A 20,881-nucleotide genomic window follows, 5' to 3' on the forward strand; every position below is an offset into this window, starting at 1 on the left:
CAAGTCACGTCTTGGCCAAGCTGAGAGATCTGAAGTCCAGGGTATTGTTTTGCTCTACATTCAACTGCCTCTGGAGCTGAGCAAATGTGATAACCAGCAGCAATGATGTTCTTAATGGATTCATTATCTCCACCTTCAGAGCCAGACGTTGGCTCACCAAGGTTGATCCAGTCTGACCACACACATTTTTCTTCACCACTGCATTGGGTAGGTGTTACTCCTGTTGATGTTGATGTAGGAGTAGTGGTTGGAGTTGTTCTAGGGCTGGGGGTCTGAGTTGTTGTTTTTGTTGTAGCTGGAGCTGTTGATTTTGAGGTTGTAGTAGTGGGTGTAGGAGTAGTGACGTGAGGAACTGTTGTCGTTGTGGTGGTTGGGATGTGTGTTGTTGTTCCACATTGACAACATTTCACTCGAATCTCGTAATCGAAGCACTTTTGCTGAAGACCTTGCATATTGTTTTGACAAATCAGTCCAACGGATGGATTGCAAGTCACGTCTTGGCCAAGCTGAGAGATCTGAAGTCCAGGGTATTGTTTTGCTCTACATTCAACTGCCTCTGGAGCTGAGCAAATGTGATAACCAGCAGCAATGATGTTCTTAATGGATTCATTATCTCCACCTTCAGAGCCAGACGTTGGCTGACCAAGGTTGATCCAGTCTGACCACACACATTTTTCTTCACCACTGCATTGGGTAGGTGTTACTCCTGTTGAGGTTGATGTAGGAGTTGTGGTTGGAGTTGTTCTAGGGCTGGGAGTCTGAGTCGTTGTTTTTGTTGTAGGTGGAGCTGTTGATTTTGAGGTTGTAGTAGTGGGTGTAGGAGTAGTGACGTGAGGAACTGTTGTCGTTGTGGTGGTTGGGATGTGTGTTGTTGTTCCACATTGACAACATTTCACTCGAATCTCGTAATCGAAGCACTTTTGCTGAAGACCTTGCATATTGTTTTGACAAATCAGTCCAACGGATGGATTGCAGGTCACGTCTTGGCCAAGCTGAGAGATCTGAAGTCCAGGGTATTGTTTTGCTCTACATTCAACTGCCTCTGGAGCTGAGCAAATGTGATAACCAGCAGCAATAATGTTCTTAATGGATTCATTATCTCCACCTTCAGAGCCAGATGTTGGCTGACCAAGGTTGATCCAGTCTGACCACACATTTTTCTTCACCACTGCATTGGGTAGGTGTTACTCCTGTTGAGGTTGATAAAGGAGTAGTGGTTGGAGTTGTACTAGGGCTGGGGGTATGAGTTGTTGTTTTTGTTGTAGGTGGAGCTGTTGATTTTGAGGTTGTAGTAGTGGGTGTAGGAGTAGTGACGTGAGGAACTGTTGTCGTTGTGGTGGTTGGGATGTGTGTTGTTGTTCCACATTGACAACATTTCACTCGAATCTCGTAATCGAAGCACTTTTGCTGAAGACCTTGCATATTGTTTTGACAAATCAGTCCAACGGATGGATTGCAGGTCACGTCTTGGCCAAGCTGAGAGATCTGAAGTCCAGGGTATTGTTTTGCTCTACATTCAACTGCCTCTGGAGCTGAGCAAATGTGATAACCAGCAGCAATAATGTTCTTAATGGATTCATTATCTCCACCTTCAGAGCCAGATGTTGGCTGACCAAGGTTGATCCAGTCTGACCACACACATTTTTCTTCACCACTGCATTGGGTAGGTGTTACTCCTGTTGAGGTTGATGTAGGAGTAGTGGTTGGAGTTGTTCTAGGGCTGGGAGTCTGAGTCGTTGTTTTTGTTGTAGGTGGAGCTGTCGATGTTGAGGTTGTAGTAGTGGGTGTAGGAGTAGTGATGTGAGGAACTGTTGTTGTTGTGGTGGTTGGGATGTGTGTTGTTCCACATTGACAACATTTCACTCGAATCTCGTAATCAAAGCACTTTTGCTGAAGACCTTGCTTATTGTTTTGACAAATCAGTCCAACGGATGGATTGCAAGTCACGTCTTGGCCAAGCTGAGAGATCTGAAGTCCAGGGTATTGTTTTGCTCTACATTCAACTGCCTCTGGAGCTGAGCAAATGTGATAACCAGCAGCAATGATGTTCTTAATGGATTCATTATCTCCACCTTCAGAGCCAGACGTTGGCTCACCAAGGTTGATCCAGTCTGACCACACACATTTTTCTTCACCACTGCATTGGGTAGGTGTTACTCCTGTTGAGGTTGATGTAGGAGTAGTGGTTGGAGTTGTTCTAGGGCTGGGAGTCTGATTCGTTGTTTTTGTTGTAGGTGGAGCTGTCGATGTTGAGGTTGTAGTAGTGGGTGTAGGAGTAGTGACATGAGGAACTGGTGTTGTTGTGGTGGTTGGGATGTGTGTTGTTGTTCCACATTGACAACATTTCACTCGAATCTCGTAATCAAAGCACTTTTGCTGAAGACCTTGCTTATTGTTTTGACAAATCAGTCCAACGGATGGATTGCAAGTCACGTCTTGGCCAAGCTGAGAGATCTGAAGTCCAGGGTATTGTTTTGCTCTACATTCAACTGCCTCTGGAGCAGAGCAAATGTGATAACCAGCAGCAATGATGTTCTTAATGGATTCATTATCTCCACCTTCAGAGCCAGACGTTGGCTGACCAAGGTTGATCCAGTCTGACCACACACATTTTTCTTCACCACTGCATTGGGTAGGTGTTACTCCTGTTGAGGTTGATGAAGGAGTAGTGGTTGGAGTTGTACTAGGGCTGGGGGTATGAGTTGTTGTTTTTGTTGTAGGTGGAGCTGTTGATTTTGAGGTTGTAGTAGTGGGTGTAGGAGTAGTGACGTGAGGAACTGTTGTCGTTGTGGTGGTTGGGATGTGTGTTGTTGTTCCACATTGACAACATTTCACTCGAATCTCGTAATCGAAGCACTTTTGCTGAAGACCTTGTATATTGTTTTGACAAATCAGTCCAACGGGTGGATTGCAGGTCACGTCTTGGCCAAGCTGAGAGATCTGAAGTCCAGGGTATTGTTTTGCTCTACATTCAACTGCCTCTGGAGCAGAGCAAATGTGATAACCAGCAGCAATGATGTTCTTAATGGATTCATTATCTCCACCTTCAGAGCCAGACGTTGGCTCACCAAGGTTGATCCAGTCTGACCACACACATTTTTCTTCACCACTGCATTGGGTAGGTGTTACTCCTGTTGAGTTGATGTAGGAGTAGTGGTTGGAGTTGTTCTAGGGCTGGGGGTCTGAGTTGTTGTTTTTGTTGTAGCTGGAGCTGTTGATTTTGGGAGTTGTAGTAGTGGGTGTAGAGTAGTGACGTGAGGAACTGTTGTCGTTGTGGTGGTTGGGATGTGTGTTGTTGTTCCACATTGACAACATTTCACTCGAATCTCGTAATCGAAGCACTTTTGCTGAAGACCTTGCATATTGTTTTGACATATCAGTCCAATGGATGGATTGCAAGTCACGTCTTGGCCAAGCTGAGAGATCTGAAGTCCAGGGTATTGTTTTGCTCTACATTCAACTGCCTCTGGAGCTGAGCAAATGTGATAACCAGCAGCAATGATGTTCTTAATGGATTCATTATCTCCACCTTCAGAGCCTGATGTTGGCTGACCAAGGTTGATCCAGTCTGACCACACACATTTTTCTTCACCACTGCATTGGGTAGGTGTTACTCCTGTTGAGGTTGATGTAGGAGTAGTGGTTGGAGTTGTACTAGGGCTGTGGGTCTGAGTTGTTGTTTTTGTTGTAGCTGGAGCGTCGATGTTGAGGTTGTAGTAGTGGGTGTAGGAGTAGTATGGGAGGAACTGTTGTGATGTGGTAGGTGGAGCAGTCGATGTTAAGATTGTGGTATTGGGTGTTGGAGTGGAGTTGTAGTTAGAGGTTGAGTTGAGGTTGGAGGAGTAGTGATTGTTGTTGGTTACTTGTTGTTGTAGGTAATGTGGATGCTGACATTGTTGTAGTTGTGACTGTAGGTGTAGTTGTATGGACTGGTGTTGTAGTGTGACATTTCACAGTCTTACAACACTTCACCTTAATTTCATAGTCAAGGCATATTGGAGGAATGCCTTGATCTTTGTTCTGGCATATTAGTCCAACCTTCGTATTACATTCTACCTTCTGCCCTAATTCAGACAATGGGACCCCTGGATATCGCACTGCTTGGCATATGACATCCACTGGTTTTTCACAAATATGTTTTCCAGATTCTATAATCTTTTTAATTGATTCATTGTCGCCGCCCCAGGACCAAATTGAGGATAGTCCACGTTATACCAAGGTGACCACTCACAAACTGTGCAGTTCGGGGTTTTTGTAGTCAACGTGGTTGTTGATGAAGTGGAAGTGGTTGCTGTTGTAGTTGTTGTTGTCGTCGTAACAGGTGGTCTTGTAGTTGTTGGTGAAATGGTTGTAGGCTTAGATGTGCAAAGATTTTCATCACAGCAGAGGACTCGAACTTGGTAGTTAAAGCACAGTGGGAATTTGCCTGACTGGTCTTCATTTCTGCAAGTCAACCCTTCTGCTACATTACACTGCACCATTGGCCTACTGGCTTATGCTAACATTTGGGTACTTCTCGGCTCTGCATTGGATCTTGCTTGGCTTCTCACATATATCATGTCCCTCTGCTCTTATGTTGTTGTAGGTTTCAGAGTCTCCTCCTGGAGTTCCAAGTGTAGGGAATGTGGTATCAAACCATTGTGACCACACACATGGATATCCACATGTAGTAGTAAAGGTTTGGAGACACTGTTGTCTCTGTTGAAGTTGTGGTTGGTGCTATAGAATCAGGGATTACATTACAGTTATTTAGTTCAACTTAAAACAAACAAACTATTTTAAATTGTGTAAAAACATTTAATTTGGGTGCATAATTAGCAATGTTCTTAGCCATTTTGATCAGAAAAGATACCTGCTGTAGTTTTTACATTACACACATCAACTAATTCACAGTCATCAAGTCTTAGTCTCAAGTACCCACCAGTTGTGGGTGTTGAGAAAGTAAAGACAGTTGTTGTCACTGTAGAGGATGGAGTAGAGTTAGGAACCGTTGGAGTTAAAGTTGGAGTTGTAGTTGAACATGGGTAAATGTCCCTCTGAATGGTTCCATTCTTCCCACAGATGGCTGTGATACAACTGCTGTGCCCATTCGTGGTGTGATAGATGATATGCCCATTGGGTATTTGTTCCCATTGTAGGTGCAAGTGCAAGCTGAAAGGGTAAGTATAATAATTTAGGCTACTGGAATGTTGCAGAAATCATGTATGTGTTGTTGTTTTGGTTGAAGGATCTGTTCATACCTTGTACATCGTATTTGCAGTCCACTGTCACAGAATTACAATAGATTTGGAAAAAGAAACATTTACAATTCTACTTAGTTTCATTCTTGACACTCAAACACAGTTACAGTGTTCACAATTTTAGCCAAGACCAAGATTCTCTGTATTACCATGTCTGGCAGTTTTCTGTGGTCGGTACTTTTTCTCCATTATTGTAGTGTTTTCCATCTCTGCCATAGCAGCCACACTGCTCCTTCTCCACACACTTCATTATATCTTCATCAAAGAAGGGTTGAGCAGGAGGACATTTTGGATAGCAACCTAAAGAAGAAGAAAAATATTAAAATATTAATGATCAAAAAGCTATTTATTGATTGAGGTAATTTAAAGCTAGAATATTTTGTAGCTATAGCAATTTCTGACATATAAATGAATAATATATTTTCCATTATCTATTGAAGAATATCATTTATAAATGCCTCCTGAGCATTGTTCAACTGTCGTACCCATAAGAACCCAAAATATATGCTTGTTTTACCTCAATGTTTGTAAACAAAACCAATTAAATCCAGCACTGTATAGCCTCAAAACATGGTTAACAATCATTTTTATATCATGAATTGTCAGCCCTTGCATCCATAGCTCTGTCTATGGATTTGAGAGTGGTTACAATTTTCCTGGGCCTTCCCTCAGCTTTTTACCTAAACAGAGGTGGGGTTGCGACTTTGTTATTGTTTCAATTAAGGACTCTAGCTTTAACATTAAAGAAATACTAAGTACCTGTTATAGAAAATTGTTGTTGCCCAAAATAGATAATGTCTACTGTACCTTCAAGAGGTGGTATCTGAGTTGAGCAGCTCCCGGAGGGATTCCTGCAGGTCTTCATACACTGAGCTCCACATGCCTTGTAGTGCCACTCACATTCTCCAGTGGGGTTGTAGTAATCACAGAACAGTGCTGTATGTGATGGACAAAAGCTCTCTGTAAGTATTATCTTCAATTTGGTTTAAACTGACTGGATTAAGCCTATTTTATGTCAGCACTTAAATGAATTGAACATTTAGAAACTCACGGCAGATTTGTGGGTTTCTCCAGGCTATGCAGGCTCCAGCCTCATTACAGGCCTCTGCATAAGCTGCCACAGCGGTACAGAAGCACTCACAGTCTCCACCACTGTCACAAGCACATGAGTCTGTCACACAAGCATCGTAGAAAGGAGAGGGGTCCACCTAATTGGAAAACAGATCTTATTTGACATGATCACATCAAATTCCAAAACATTCAGTGAACGACTAAAGTCTAAACCTACTTTAGAATGGCAGTCTGTGAAAACGTTGCTCTGTATGATGCTGCACTGCTTCTGTGACCAAGACTGCCTGTAAGGGTTGGCAGTACAGGGGCTCCTTTTGCTCTTTGCATCGGGGCAGCTTGCAGAGACTTTCCAGCTGTTTCCAAAGTCTAGAGGATTGACAACCACTGCCTGGCTCCTGGTAGTGAAGTCATTGTTTGCGTTGCCATCATAGTTTCCACACAGACCACAGACATGTCCCTGAAGAGGACATAGCAAAAGATTCAGTTGAGTGATAAAAAGGAGTCATAACAGACTTGTGAATACCAGTTGATGGAATACTAGAACCATATTTTAATATCTAATTGTCATCCAATCAAAGTTGAAATGTACCTTGAACTGTTGTCTGGTTTTGGCCATGACTGTTCGGGTTTTGGTCACTAGATGTCCCCATTGCACCTTTTTTGTACCTTTTGTTTTTCTTGCTCTAATTATTGTTTGCACCTGTAGGTCATTCCCTTGTTAGTATTTAAACCCTGTGTGTTCCTCAGTTCCTTGCTCAGTGTTGTAAGTTAGCACCCAGCCCCAGCCCAAGCCTTGTTTATATAGATATTTCTCTTGTTGGATTTTCCAGAGGTTCTCTGGTTTAGTTCTTGTGTATTATTTGAGTAGTCTTTTGAGGTTTGTTTTTCCTGCTGTTTTTACCACTTTGTGGAGTTTCTTTGTATTTTGGAGGATTTCCACTTTGTGCCTCTTGGCTTTATTTTTGGACATTGTGGATTTAGTTCTTTGCCTGAAGATTTTGTTCTTTAATTAAACCACCATCTCTAGTACTGCTGTGTCTGCCTCATCTTCTGGGTTCTGACGATTATTAGTGACTGTTTCTCGCACCGGGTCGTGACAGAAACACTGAGACCTTATAATGAACCCAGAGGCAGCCAGTACCCAGGATCTTTTTTCCATGCTGTCCCACCACGAGGGGACTGTCCAACGCCACGAAGCTGCTCTGGTTCAGCAAGAGGCCTTAATGGCTAGACATTCTCAACTTCTGTCAGAGATGCTGACTTCCATAAAGCAGATTTCGGATCGACTTTCCCCGGCAACCGCTTCTGCTCCAGTTCATCCGATTCAAGTGCCCCTGGCAGTTAATCCCCTGGCTGAACCTCGTCTGCCGCCTCCCCAACGGTTCTCAGGGGATCCGAGTGTTTGTAAGGGGTTTTTCACCCAATGTTCTCTCTCCTTTGAGCTGCAACCATCGTCGTTTCCCACCGACCGGTCCAAGATAGCATATATCATCACCCTGCTGTCGGAAAAAGCCCTAGCCTGGGCTACTGCTGTGTGGAATGCCCAAAGTCCCTGCTGTGCCAGCTACTCTACCTTTGCTGAAGAATTCAAGCGAGTGTTTCAAGGTCCTACCAACGGCCCTGACTCAGCCAAACAGCTCCTGACTCTCCGCCAAGGTCGGCGCAGCGTGACGGACTATGCCATCCAGTTCCGCACTGTGGCAGCAGCAAGTGGCTGGAACGACGAGGCGCTCACAGTGTGTTTTTTGAAGGGTCTTTCTGACACCATCCAAGATGAACTGGCCACTCGGGAACCACCGGACAACCTCGAGTCCCTTATCAAGTTGGCTTCACGCATAGACCAGCGTCTGAGAGAGAGAGAGAACAAAACCATAGACCGCTCACCCTAGCTCCTATCGGTTCCAGCTCCGAGTCTCCACCTTTATCCTCGCTGGCTCCACCAGAACCCATGCAGGTTGGACGCATCTTCCAGGCTGAGAGAGACCGCCGGATGAGGGAGCGATGCTGTCTATATTGCGGCAAACCGGGCCATTTCCGCTCCACGTGTCCCGGGCTCCAGGGAAACGCACTCTCCCGTGCAGGCCTGGGAGGACTGTAACGGGAAACATAACCTCCTCCATCCATCCAACTCCCGCTGCTCATTCCAGTTACCCTTTCCTGGACGACCACGAGTTTTCTCTTCAAGCCTTGGTAGACTCTGGAGCCGCAGGTAACTTCATGGATGGGATCTGGGCGAAGGAGAATGGCGTTCCTTCTGAACCTCTAAGTGACCCCATAAGGGTTACTACGTTGGATAGAAGCCCTTTGGGATCTGGACTTGTCACTCGTGCCACTACCCCCTTGCGACTTTCAGTTTCCCAACACCAGGAAGTGATGAACTTTCATCTGATCTCCTGTTCCGAGTTCCCTCTCGTCCTTGGTTATCCCTGGCTTCACAGCCATAACCCTCACATCGACTGGTCTGTGGGCACTATCAAGCAGTGGGGTCCTACGTGCCAAGCCACTTGTATCTTCCCGAGTTCCCATAGTTCCCCTTCCGAGTCTCTAGAATCCATCGACTTGTCCCGAGTTCCCGAGTGTTACCATGACCTCAAACTGGTATTTAGCAAACAGAGGGCCACCAAACTACCACCCCATAGACCTTACGATTGCACCATCGACCTGTTGCCGGGGACCTGCCCTCCCAGGGGTCGGATCTTTTCCCTTTCTCCTCCCGAACGAGCTGCTATGGATACCTACATCAAGGACGCTCTGGCAGCAGGCCTCATGCGTCCATCTACCTCGCCGGCGGGAGCAGGGTTTTTCTTGTGGCCAAGAAAGACGGTGGATTACGACCTTGCATCGACTACCGGGGACTCAATGCCATAACCGTCCGTAACCGCTACCCGCTACCCCTTATGGCCACAGCCTTTGAGCTGCTCCAGGAAGCAGTTGTCTTCACTAAGCTTGACCTGCGGAACGCATACCATCTTGTGCGGATCAAACCCGGGGACGAGTGGAAGACCGCTTTCAACACGCCTACTGGTCACTACGAATACTCGGTGATGCCCTTCGGCCTGACCAACGCTCCGGCTGTGTTTCAAGCGCTCATAAACGATGTGCTTAGGGATATGCTTAACATCTTGTGTTTGTTTACTTGGATGACATCCTCATCTTTCGAGCTCCCTTCAAGAACACACTAAGCATGTCAGACAAGTGCTCAAACGCCTCCTAGACAGCCATTTGTACGTTAAGCCGGAAAAGTGTGAATTCCATTCCTCTCGAGTACAATTCCTGGGATTTATAGTGGAACCCGGACGAGTCCAGATGGACCCCAAGAAGGTAGAGGCGGGTAGCGGATTGGCCCACCCCCAAGTCCGTTAAGGAAGTTCAGCGTTTCCTGGGCTTCACCAACTTTTACCGCAAGTTCATCAAGAACTTCAGCTCGGTGGCAGCCCCTCTCTCAGCTGTAACCAAGGGTGGCAACACAAGGTTTCTGTGGGGAAGAGAAGCTGAGACGGCCTTCCAAGGACTCAAGCAGCGCATCCTCTCTGCTCCCATCCTGACACTACCAACGGCGGATGAACCTTTTGTGGTGGAGGTAGACGCATCAGAGGTTGGGGTTGGAGCTGTCCTGTCTCAGAGGGGTGAAGACAAGAAGCTTCATCCTTGCGCCTTCTCTCTCACCGGCTTACCCCGGCCGAGAGGAATTACGATGTGGGGGATCGTGAACTCCTAGCGGTTAAGATGGCATTGAAGGAATGGAGACACTGGCTCGAGGGGGCTTCTCAACCGTTTCAAGTGCTTACGGACCACAAAAATCTGGAGTAATATCCAGCAGGCGAAGCGGTTGAACTCCAGACAAGCTCGATGGTCTCTTTTCTTCAGCCGATTTCAGTTTATCCTCACCTATAGACCCGGGTCGAAGAATCTCAAACCGACGCCTTGTCACGAATCTACTCTCCTGCCATTCGAGAAGATACTGACATGACTGTCCTTCCGGCCGCTAAGATCGTGGCTCCGATCTCGTGGCAAGTGGAGGATACCGTGAAACAAGCTCAAGCCATCGAACCGGGCCCTGGAGGAGGTCCTGCTAATCGGTGTGTTTGTTCCCAAGGCAGCAAGGTCCCAAGTCCTTCTGTGGGGGCACTCCTCTCGCCTCACCTGTCACCCGGGCGTAGGTCGCACCTTGGAGTTCATCCAGCGTAAGTTCTGGTGGCCCACCATAAAAGAAGACGTTGCCACTTTCATCAAGGCCTGTTCCGTGTGCTGCCAGGGCAAATCTTCTCACCTCCGCCCTCAAGGACTCCTTCACCCTCTATCTATTCCCCACGACCCTGGTCCCATATCTCGTGGACTTTATTACTGGCCTTCCTCCGTCCCATGGTAATACTACGATCCTAGTCATCATCGACAGGTTTTCTAAGGCGGCCAGGTTTGTTCCCTTGACCAAATTACCTTCTGCCAAGGAAACAGCTGAGTTGGTGATTAACCATGTGTTCCGAGTCTTTGGGATTCCGCAAGATATGGTTTCCGACAGAGGTCCCCAGTTCGCCTCAAGGTTTTGGAAGGCCTTCTGCCAACTCATAGGGGCCACGGCCAGTTTATCTCAGGGTACCATCCGGAGTCCAATGGCCAAACTGAGAGGATGAATCAGGAGCTGGAAACCACCCTCAGATGCATGGTTTCCAACAACCCGTCCACATGGTCATCCTTCATTGTTTGGGCCGAGTACGCGCACAACACCTTGTGCTCCTCCTCCACTGGTATATCCCCGCATGAGTGTCAGTTTGGCTATGCGCCTCTATTGTTCCCGGACCAGGAGGCAGAAGTCAGAGTGCCTTCAGCCTCGAGGTTCATCAGACGCTGTCGGCTTACGTGGAAGAAGGCACGTCTTAATCTTCTGCGTTCCTCTCAGCAGTACCAACGACAAGCAACAGACGTCGCCGTCCCGTCCTACCCTGTACCCCGGCCAGAGAGTATGGCTCTCAACTAAGAACTTAACACTACGGGTGGAGTCTCGCAAGCTGTCCCAGAGGTTCATCGGTCCTTTAAGATTGCCAGGAGAGTCAATCCTGTTACTTTTCGCCTGCACTTACCCAGATCCCTTAAGATCAATCCAACATTTCACATTTCTTTATTAAAACCTGTTGTTTTTTCTCCCCTTATCCCGGCAGGCAGACCTCCCCCTCCGCCCCGTGTCATCGGTGGCCAGTCGGCTTATACCGTCCACCGGATACTGGATTCCCGCGGGTGCAGCGGTCCTGGCAGTATCTGGTGGACTGGGAAGGCTACGGTCCCGAGGACGCTCCTGGGTTCCTGCCAAGGACATACTGGACCCTGACCTCATTCGTCAGTTCAGGACCCTCCACCCTGAGAAGGCTGGTAGGAACGTCAGGAGCCGTTCCTAGGAGGGGGATTCTGTCAGGTTTTGGCCATGACTGTTCGGGTTTTGGTCACTAGATGTCCCCATTGCACCTTTTTTGTACCTTTTGTTTTTCTTGCTCTAATTATTGTTGCACCTGTAGGTCATTCCCTTGTTAGTATTTAAACCCTGTGTGTTCCTCAGTTCCTTGCTCAGTGTTTGTAAGTTAGCACCCAGCCCCAGCCCAAGCCTTGTTTTATATAGATATTTCTCTTGTTGGATTTTCCAGAGGTTCTCTGGTTTAGTTCTTGTGTATTATTTGAGTAGTCTTTTGAGGTTTGTTTTTCCCTGCTGTTTTTTACCACTTTGTGGAGTTTTCTTGTATTTTGGAGGATTTCCACTTTGTGCCTCTTGGCTTTATTTTTGACATTGTGGATTTAGTTTCTTTGCCTGAAGATTTTGTTCTTTAATTAAACCACCATCTCTAGTACTGCTGTGTCTGCCTCATCTTCTGGGTTCTGACGATTATTAGTGACTGTTTCTCGCACCGGTCGTGACAACTGTGGATTAAGTTTGATGAACATGCTTGTTTTCCTGTCCCACATGAGAATCAAACCATTATTGGCTTCAATCACAAGGTAGATACCATTGTGCGAATCTGGTAAGGAACCGCCTCCCCTGTATTTCTCTCAACGACTTGGTAGTTCCCTTCTGTCAGAATTAATTCATTGTTCTGAAAGAGATTTTTTTTTAAATAGTTTGAGTATACAGTTAAAATATTAATTTATGTAATTACTCATTATGTTATAATGTATGCCATAATGTTAATTTTTTTCCAGGCCTCATGAAGCTTTGATTTATGTGTATATAGTGTGCTTTATAGTATGTATGTATGTATGTATGACCGAATATTAGTAGTCTTGGCTTCAGTAATGGTATGTGCCAGGCAGAAAGCAGGAATCTAGTTACCCCCAGGAAGAGCTTAATGGCCTTGAGCAGGTGGTGCCTGTTGTTCCACAAGGGATGTTCTCAGTGATGACTCTGAAGCTGCCGTTGGCATTGTTGTTCTCACAGTAGTCCTGTTTAAGGTAGACAATTTCAGTAATACATTTAACAACAGCCAACATAGTATTTTGGTGGATGGCACATGATCTCCAACCAAACATGTTGTAAGTCAATCATTTAAATAGTGAAAAGGTTCAGCTTGTTGGAAATGCTACAGCAACATCCACAAAGCAACAGCAGATAATGTCCAAACAGTTTCAAATATTGCTTTTCAGACTCCCCAGAAACACCTACAGTATATACCTTAAAACAATTAACACAAACCCTTATTGTTCAGCATGTAATATTGGTGTTGATCACTTAGACTATCAAGAAACCCTGCAAGCATACCTTTGTAAGAGTGTATTCACAGTCTCCTTCGAAAGTGAATCGTTTCCATCAAAAGTAATGTAGTGTCCATCTCCATAAATGGCACAGGTTCCATGGCACAGGTTAGTTGTGCACTGCCATTTTCTGTCTTTACAAGTGCTGAAAGTTGCAAAAACAGAATATCAGACTGAAGTCTTAATTGGTTTAAAACCCCAATTGAGGCAAGATAACCTTACCAGGTATTGCAGTCGACCTTGATGCTGTCTCCTGGTTGGTAAGTAGCTCCATTGTGAGAACAAGGACAAAGGTCTGGCTGATGCAGCCTCCTTTTCCATCGGATACCAGTCCAGAGGGACATACAGCCTGATATGCACTCTGTGCTGATCTGTAAAGTGAAAATGATTGATTTGAAAATCTGCTGTGTAAAAATTGTGTTAACTTCCGCCCAAATGCGTGAAGAGTCTGGTGGACCAAAGGTCAAACTTGGCCTTCATTAGCCATTAGCCAATACAGAAAGACCAGGAGAAACTCCCAGGGCATAGGCATTGGCTTATTCAGCATAATCTACCAACCAATCATCTCCCACAACACCTTCCCCTAACCCTTCCCCATACGCTAGCACACCACAAGCACAGAGCCACGCCTCACAGTCGTGTGATTCGCTCAAATTAAATGATGACAAATACTTTACTCAATAAAGAAACTCCCATGGAATTATATGGTCACTCCCACTAAGGACAAATATTAATCGTTGATGTACCAAGCTTATATTTTCTGTGCGCAATAGCTTGGAGATGACGTTAACTGTATGTTAACAGTACCAATATATTTTTTAAAAATGAAAGTTTATATTTTACACAAAATTTTTATTCACAATCCTATGGGCATTATATTACTATACACTGAGTGTAGAAAACATTAAGGAACACCTGCTCTTTCCATGACATAGACTGACCAGGGGAATCCAGGTGAAAGCATTGATCGCTTACTGATGTCACTTGTCAATCAGTTTAGATGAAGAGGGGGAGACAGGTTAAAAAAGGATTTTCAAGCCTTGAGACAATTGAGACGGATTGTGTATTAATATCAATATTAGGAAGGTTTCTTAATGTTTTTACGAAGGCTTATATCCGCTGTGCGGAATGGCCTGGAGACGAGGTGAATAGGGGACTTACACAGGCCATATCCAGAATGTTGCAGCTCTTCTGACACTCTAACCCTCTCACTCCTGGGCTTGCACTGGAGCAGTTGAAGAAAACCATTGTGCAACACATGCTGTGGAAATAAAGGGAATTCATGTGTCATGACTCTGTTGTGTCTTTCACAAAATCCATATGCTCTGTAAAGTGTGTACTAGGATGGAGAGATAATATTTCAACATGCACATAGCCTGGTTCTGTTGCCAATAGCATACTATTACCACACACCATGAATGTATATAGGATTTGGCAGAGTGCCATTAAAAGAATATCCTTATTTCAAATTCAGTGTTGCCTGGCACAGTACAATAGCTCAAAATGTGAGTTGTTTTGACAATTTATATACATGAACTTACATGCTGATCGGGTGAATCTCCAATGCAACGGAGTTTTCCCTCCTTGCAGGTGCTGAAATAAAATGGTGTTAATGGTACTTGAATGTCCCTATGCTCACTACAGGAAAGCAAGGCCTAAGGATCTTGGTTCATAGAGTCCCAAAAATATGCCTTTGAAATAAAATGTGTAGTGAATTAATGATATACAGCTTGAGTATAGATAGGTAAATAACTTGGTCCATACCACTGGTTCCATCCTTGCTGATGACCTCTCAGGGGACACCACTGAGCCCTTGTAATAACAAGGGCAGCTGGCTGGTGCAACACACTTGCCCTCATCATCCAGGTAGGTTCCCTCAGAACAGACACACCCATCCACAGACTCGAAGGTGATTGAACAGGTAAAGTCAGAGTCGCTGTAGCAGCGGCAGGAGCGATCACTGCTTTTATGCTGTAGCTGTAGACCATGGTGCTAGGGCACGAGGTGGAGTATTTGTCTGGGGATGGCAACAATTACTGTAGATGTAAATATTTATCATATTTGTATCTAATTCTCCCACAATTGACAAATCTTCTTAGGTATTATGGTGTGACTGTCACTCACTGCAGATAGTGTCTCTCCAGCCGCTGAGCTGGATTCCCTCGGCAGCACAAGCGTGGACATAAGAGGAGACGGCAGCACACATGCAGTCCTCACTCTTCTCACAGTTACAGCTGTCATACATGCAGTTCTGAATAGAAAACCACAGTCAGAACAGCATCCATATTACACTGTACAATAGTTTTAATTAATTGTGTGTGCATATTCTGTGCAGATAAACAACATTAACAGCACGCAACATAATTCTCAATTTCCCCATAACAGCTGGCATCATGTTACATACATTTGTGTATTAGTTATGCTTAGGAAATTGTCTGAATAGTATGGTGAAATGGTCTCACTTCTTTGTACAGTCTGGGCTTATCGCTGTGTGCATGGAGCAAACAACCCTTTAGGATCAGCCAGCTGAGAGCACCAGTGCTGGGCATACTTCTCTGAAATAGTGAAAAATAAACCACAGTTAGGCCAACTTTAAGAAACACTTGCACCATTCTCCATACAATTAAAACAGACATGGAAAGGTGATAAACCATGCAGATACCATTGTCAAGACTTAAACTGCAGGGGCTTTCAAAGCTACTCTTGATGTCTGGGCAGCTGGCTCGTGTTTTCCAGGTGTTGCAAAACCAATGGCTGTGCCCTCAGTCACTCCACTCAGGACCTTGAAATCATCTCCTTGGTTGTTGTTGAAGTTTCCACAAGACCTGTAGGGTGAACATGTATTTATTACAGGGAAAATAAATCATTCCCAGAACATGAACACCTCAGTGGACTGTGGTGGTTGGTCAACGGATGATGAGACATACCACAAGTTCTCTGCTGCCAAACGGTGCTTGCAGCAATATAGACCTGCATATTGGTGAGAGTTGGATTTCCAACTGGAGGCCAAAGGTGGTCTGGACAATGATGAAAAATGAGGAGGCTCTGAAATAGTTACTCCAGCTATAAGGAACAAAGTGGGAAGAGGAAGGAGTAAGATTCAGCATTATGATGTTAAGTAAAATATATGTGTCAGTGTTGAATGATAAAGCTGCATCACCATCACAACATTCCCATGTATCATAATGTATTCCCCATACAATGATGTGCTTTAACTGTAGGACACACGTTTCATGTATGCCTAGTCATGACCACATTGATTGTACTGTATGTTAATTGTACAACAACTGTAACTTACCAGCAGAAAAAGGCAGCTGAGAATAGATTCCATTTACAAAGCTTTTCCATTGGGTTTGTATGTTGATCACCTGCGTAGAGTTGCATTGTGTAACTATATGCTTACTCATGATATTCAAATAATACATTAAAGTCTAAAACCTAACAACACTAGGGAAAAAACATTTACTGCAGTCAAAGCTGATAGCATGTCAGTCAAAGAATACTTACAGTGGCTCCTTCTGAGAGGGACAGGGTAACAGCCTTTAGACAAGTCTCACTGTCAGAAAGCCCACACTGCACCAGATCACCCAGTACAGTGAATTGCATCCCATCACAGTCCTGAAAAAACATAAATCAGTTGTTACAAATATTTCCCTTAATAAAAGGAAATATCCTTCTGAATTTTTTTGAAAAAGGAATATCTCAGTGTAAAACAAGAGACAGAGTAAACATGAACAACCCACATTTCTCCATAGATAAATGTATCAATGCAAGATGAATAGTACTGTTCTATATGAGGGCTCCCCAACTTGTTCCTGGAGAGCTACTCTCCTGTAGGTTTTAGCTCATTCCGCAGTTGTAACTAACCTAATTCAGCTCATCAACCAGCTTATTATTAGAATGAGGTGCGCTAAATTAGGGTTGGAGTGAAAACCTACAGGGTCGGTAGCACTCCGGGAACATGGTTGAAAGCCCTTTTCTATATTACAATTTTCATCTAAAAACTGGATATACCAGAAGAAAAGTAAACAAGATGGAGGCAAAGCTGTAATACAGACATAATAACTACAAAGAAGGTAGCACGTTTCAAAATGTATTTTATGTGAATGAGATTGATGCACACAGAGCTTTGGTGAGGAAACTGTATTTGACCTTGGTCAAAACATAAGAGCAGTCCCATGGAAGTGTAGGCTTTTCCATCATAGGTGTTGATGTGGGATCCTCCCTCCACAGCACAGGTGCCAGGACAGTCCTTGTCCCACACTTCCACTGACCACCAGCACAGGAGCTAAGGGCAAAATATAAATTATTCAATGGAACTTACAAATTGTCACCCCTGGAATAACTTTTTGATCAAGTCAAAATTCTTAGCCTGGTTTCTTACCAATCTTTACAAGTGCTTGAATAAGACTCTCCGGTACGTAGGTTTTTCCATTGTGGCGGCAGTAGCATTGACTCAAGGCGATACAACCATTCTTGTTGACGTCATCAAAAACGGTTCCTTTGGGTGAGAGCATACATGTGTTTTATTATGATCAACTGGCTTGTTCTTGTGTCAGGAACTAAATCCCACATGAATCAGATAATATACCTGGCCATTACAAAAACCAAACTTGTAATTGCCTTTGTAACGCAACAGAGTTCAGTCCACAATATGGAATCAATTGCTTTGCATTCTATCAGTATACAGTCTGCTCCATTCCAAGGATTTTTATTACATCTCTTTGAAGAAGAGGATGTGCAGAGAACGTTTTAAATATGTCTGCCCACCTGGAGGACAAAAGCAGCCATCTGAGCAGTGTTCCTCACACAGCTGGCCTCTCTCGGGGTTGAGCAGGTGTCAACACAGGGGTTTCCACACTCCTGGTACTCCATGTTGAAGGGGCAGGTCTTATCTGCAAAGATAAGGTTGCCAAAATATGAGTACACTGTTGCAACTAACCAATGTGCAATTTGAATGTTGATACGGGGAGTAAGGGCATGCTTACAGCAGAACTGTTCAGTCCTCCATTGCTTGGCTTCCCGCCTGCATGAACACACTGGCGGGAGTACTCTGAGATAGTGTTGCATAGCAGAAGGACTTGGTGCTGTTATCACAGTGCACGGTCAGATACACAGGACTCAACAAATGAGTCAATGGCCAACAAGTCCTTACAGCTGCTGAAGGCAGGACCGGAGAGCAACTGCTCACAAACTGGTTTCTATAAAACAAAAACAGAGAGATGTTATAATTAGGACATATACAGTGGAGTCTGAAATTATGACACCCTTGATAAAGACGAGCAGAAATTACTGTGTAAAATAAATGCAAAACAAATTTGGTCAAATATATTATTTTATATTAATTCGATTGCTTCTAGAAAGAGATTTTGTTATAAAAGTAATACAAAAAAAATCTCAGAAAGGTAGGGTCAAAAGATTGACATCCCTGTTTTCACTATCTTTCAGTACTTCACCTTGTGAGGATAACTGCAATAAGCCTTTTTCTAAAATGTTTTATGATTTGAGAACAATTAGGACCACAGGAGATTGGTGCAACTTAATTGAGGAGTACGGGCTCGTGGTAATGCTGGAGCGGAATTTGTGGAATGGTATTCCATTTACTCCGTTCCAGCCATTATTACGAGCCGTCTTTCCCTCAGCAGCCTTCACTGTTTAGGATCTTTGATGTCCTTTGGCTGTTCTTATGGACTGCCCTCTTTAATTCAAACCACAGATTTTCAATGGGTTTCAAAGAGAGACTGAGATGGCCATTGCAAAAAGGGGCTATTTTGCTTCCACTGGTCCTGGGGCTCTTGTAAAGATCTATCATGATCTTTACCCAGTACCTGACATTTTGCCAAAACCTTGTTGCCACTGCCACTTGGCCTTCAGTGGATCTTCCGAGCAATACAGTAACCCCATGCACACATCAAATCCCAAATAAATATATATTTGTCCACAAAATCAACTCAGTCTCCGAACTTGACACCCATTGAAAACTGTGGTTTGAATTGAAGAGGGCAGTCCATCAGCACAGTAGGAGGAATGGTCTAAAATCCCTCAGAATGTGTTTCCACACTCATAAAACATTTTAGAAAAAGGCTCAGTGCCATTATTTGCAAGGTGTGGTATTGAAAGGTATTGAAAACAGGGGTGTCAATAATTTTGACCCCAGAACTGAGAGAAACAAAATATTACTTTAAAACAAAGTCTCTTTCTCAGAGCAATTGTATTAGTTTAAAATAATATAATTTTCAAAGAAATGGAGCACACAATATACTGTAGCAGTACACAGTCATTTTTGCTAATCTTTATCAAGGGAGTCAGTCATTCAGACCCCAACTGTACATGTTGTTAAGTACACAGCAGCCTAGCAATAGCCCTATTCTTATCATAAGCGATAAAGTTTAACCTACCAGATTGGGGCAATTCTGATTTGAAGGCAGTGTGTTTTCAGTACAGCTTTCAGTGGGACCATCCAATTTCCAGAAGTTTCCGAAGTCGACAGGGGACAATTTCATACCTTTGGCATAAAATATATCCAATTATATTGTTAAATGTCAACTGTATTCCAAATAATAGGCAATGGTTGATGTGTTGATAGTGTTCAGTGAAAATGTACCATGGCTATAGAACTCATCAAATTGCTGAATTCCATTAAAATCTCCACATAGAACACAGGTCTTATTTCTGAATTTGATGTCCATCTCCACCTGAAATAGAAGACCATTAGACATTTTAGGGTGACATTTTACCTCCATAACCGCATAACACTCGACAAAAACGGGAAATGACTGTAACAAAAACAAGATTTAACAGGAGTGACAACCTATTCCTTAAATAAAATAACTATAGATTAGAACTACCTTAACTGTTGTTAACACAGTGCCCACCACAGCACAGGCCTTCAAATGTAGACATTGACCACACTGCAAAAACCTAACTCCACCTAGAAATATTCTAAATGCATAATTGTTGTACTACCAAGAAGGAATCATCCTGGTTCCATATGGCTACCAATCCCAGTTTTGCTTTGATCTTGATGTAGGAGGGAGTTCTTCAATGAGAATACCAGACTGGCTGAATGGTAAGGTGGCACTGGAGGAAGAGGAAGACAAAGCAGTAGATTTGGAACGTGTCCCTGTGGCTCAGTTGTAGAGCATGCGCTTGCAATGCCAGGGTTGGGTTTCAATTCCCACGGGGGGACAGGGGTTCAATTGCCACGGGGGACCAGGGTGAATATGTATGAACTTCATTTGGTAAGTCGCTCTGGATAAGAGCGTCTGCTAAATGACTTAAATGTAAATTTAGATTTAACTTAGAAAAAAAAACTTAGTCAGACCAACCATTTTACATTGGCTCAATTGACTTCATTTTGAGACATTTTCAATGGTACTTTAAAAACACATTCTCATCTCTAAATATGGTGCTTGAGCAAAATTACACAGTATAAGTTGAGTCTAATCTGTTAAGTCAAAGCGACTGGGACAACAATATGACATCAACTCACTTGAGCACTGATTAAAAATTACAGCACATGAGAAATTCTTGAGGAACTTACTTATTCCCATTAACAACAACTGAACCCTTGGATAGCTCCACCACTACACCATCCAGCTTCATGGTGATCTTGCTAATGGTGGGGCTGGTTGTTCACCACCTGCCGCCTCATCTGGATGTTGAAATCCTCATAGCTGCTCTTACACAGTGAGGTCACAACATGGTTGCAGGTGGAGGGGAGCTGAAAGATGTCTCCGTAAAAGGTCTTAAGTGGTAGTTACCCCACGTCCTGCAGACTTGGCCATTATGTATAGGACTCACTCCTGGGAAAAAGGACAACCTTCAGCTATATAGCA

The 20,881-nt window shown here is 44.1% G+C and overlaps 1 pseudogene; it reads right to left on the minus strand.

Moving 5' to 3' along the window:
- Nucleotides 1-1,714: 1,714 nt before the first annotated feature.
- LOC120024839 overlaps nt 1,715-20,881 on the minus strand; it is a 20,618-nt pseudogene continuing 1,451 nt past the window's right edge.

The sequence above is a fragment of the Salvelinus namaycush genome, chromosome 30 (assembly GCF_016432855.1).
Source record: "Salvelinus namaycush isolate Seneca chromosome 30, SaNama_1.0, whole genome shotgun sequence".
Taxonomy (NCBI): Eukaryota; Metazoa; Chordata; class Actinopteri; order Salmoniformes; family Salmonidae; genus Salvelinus; species Salvelinus namaycush.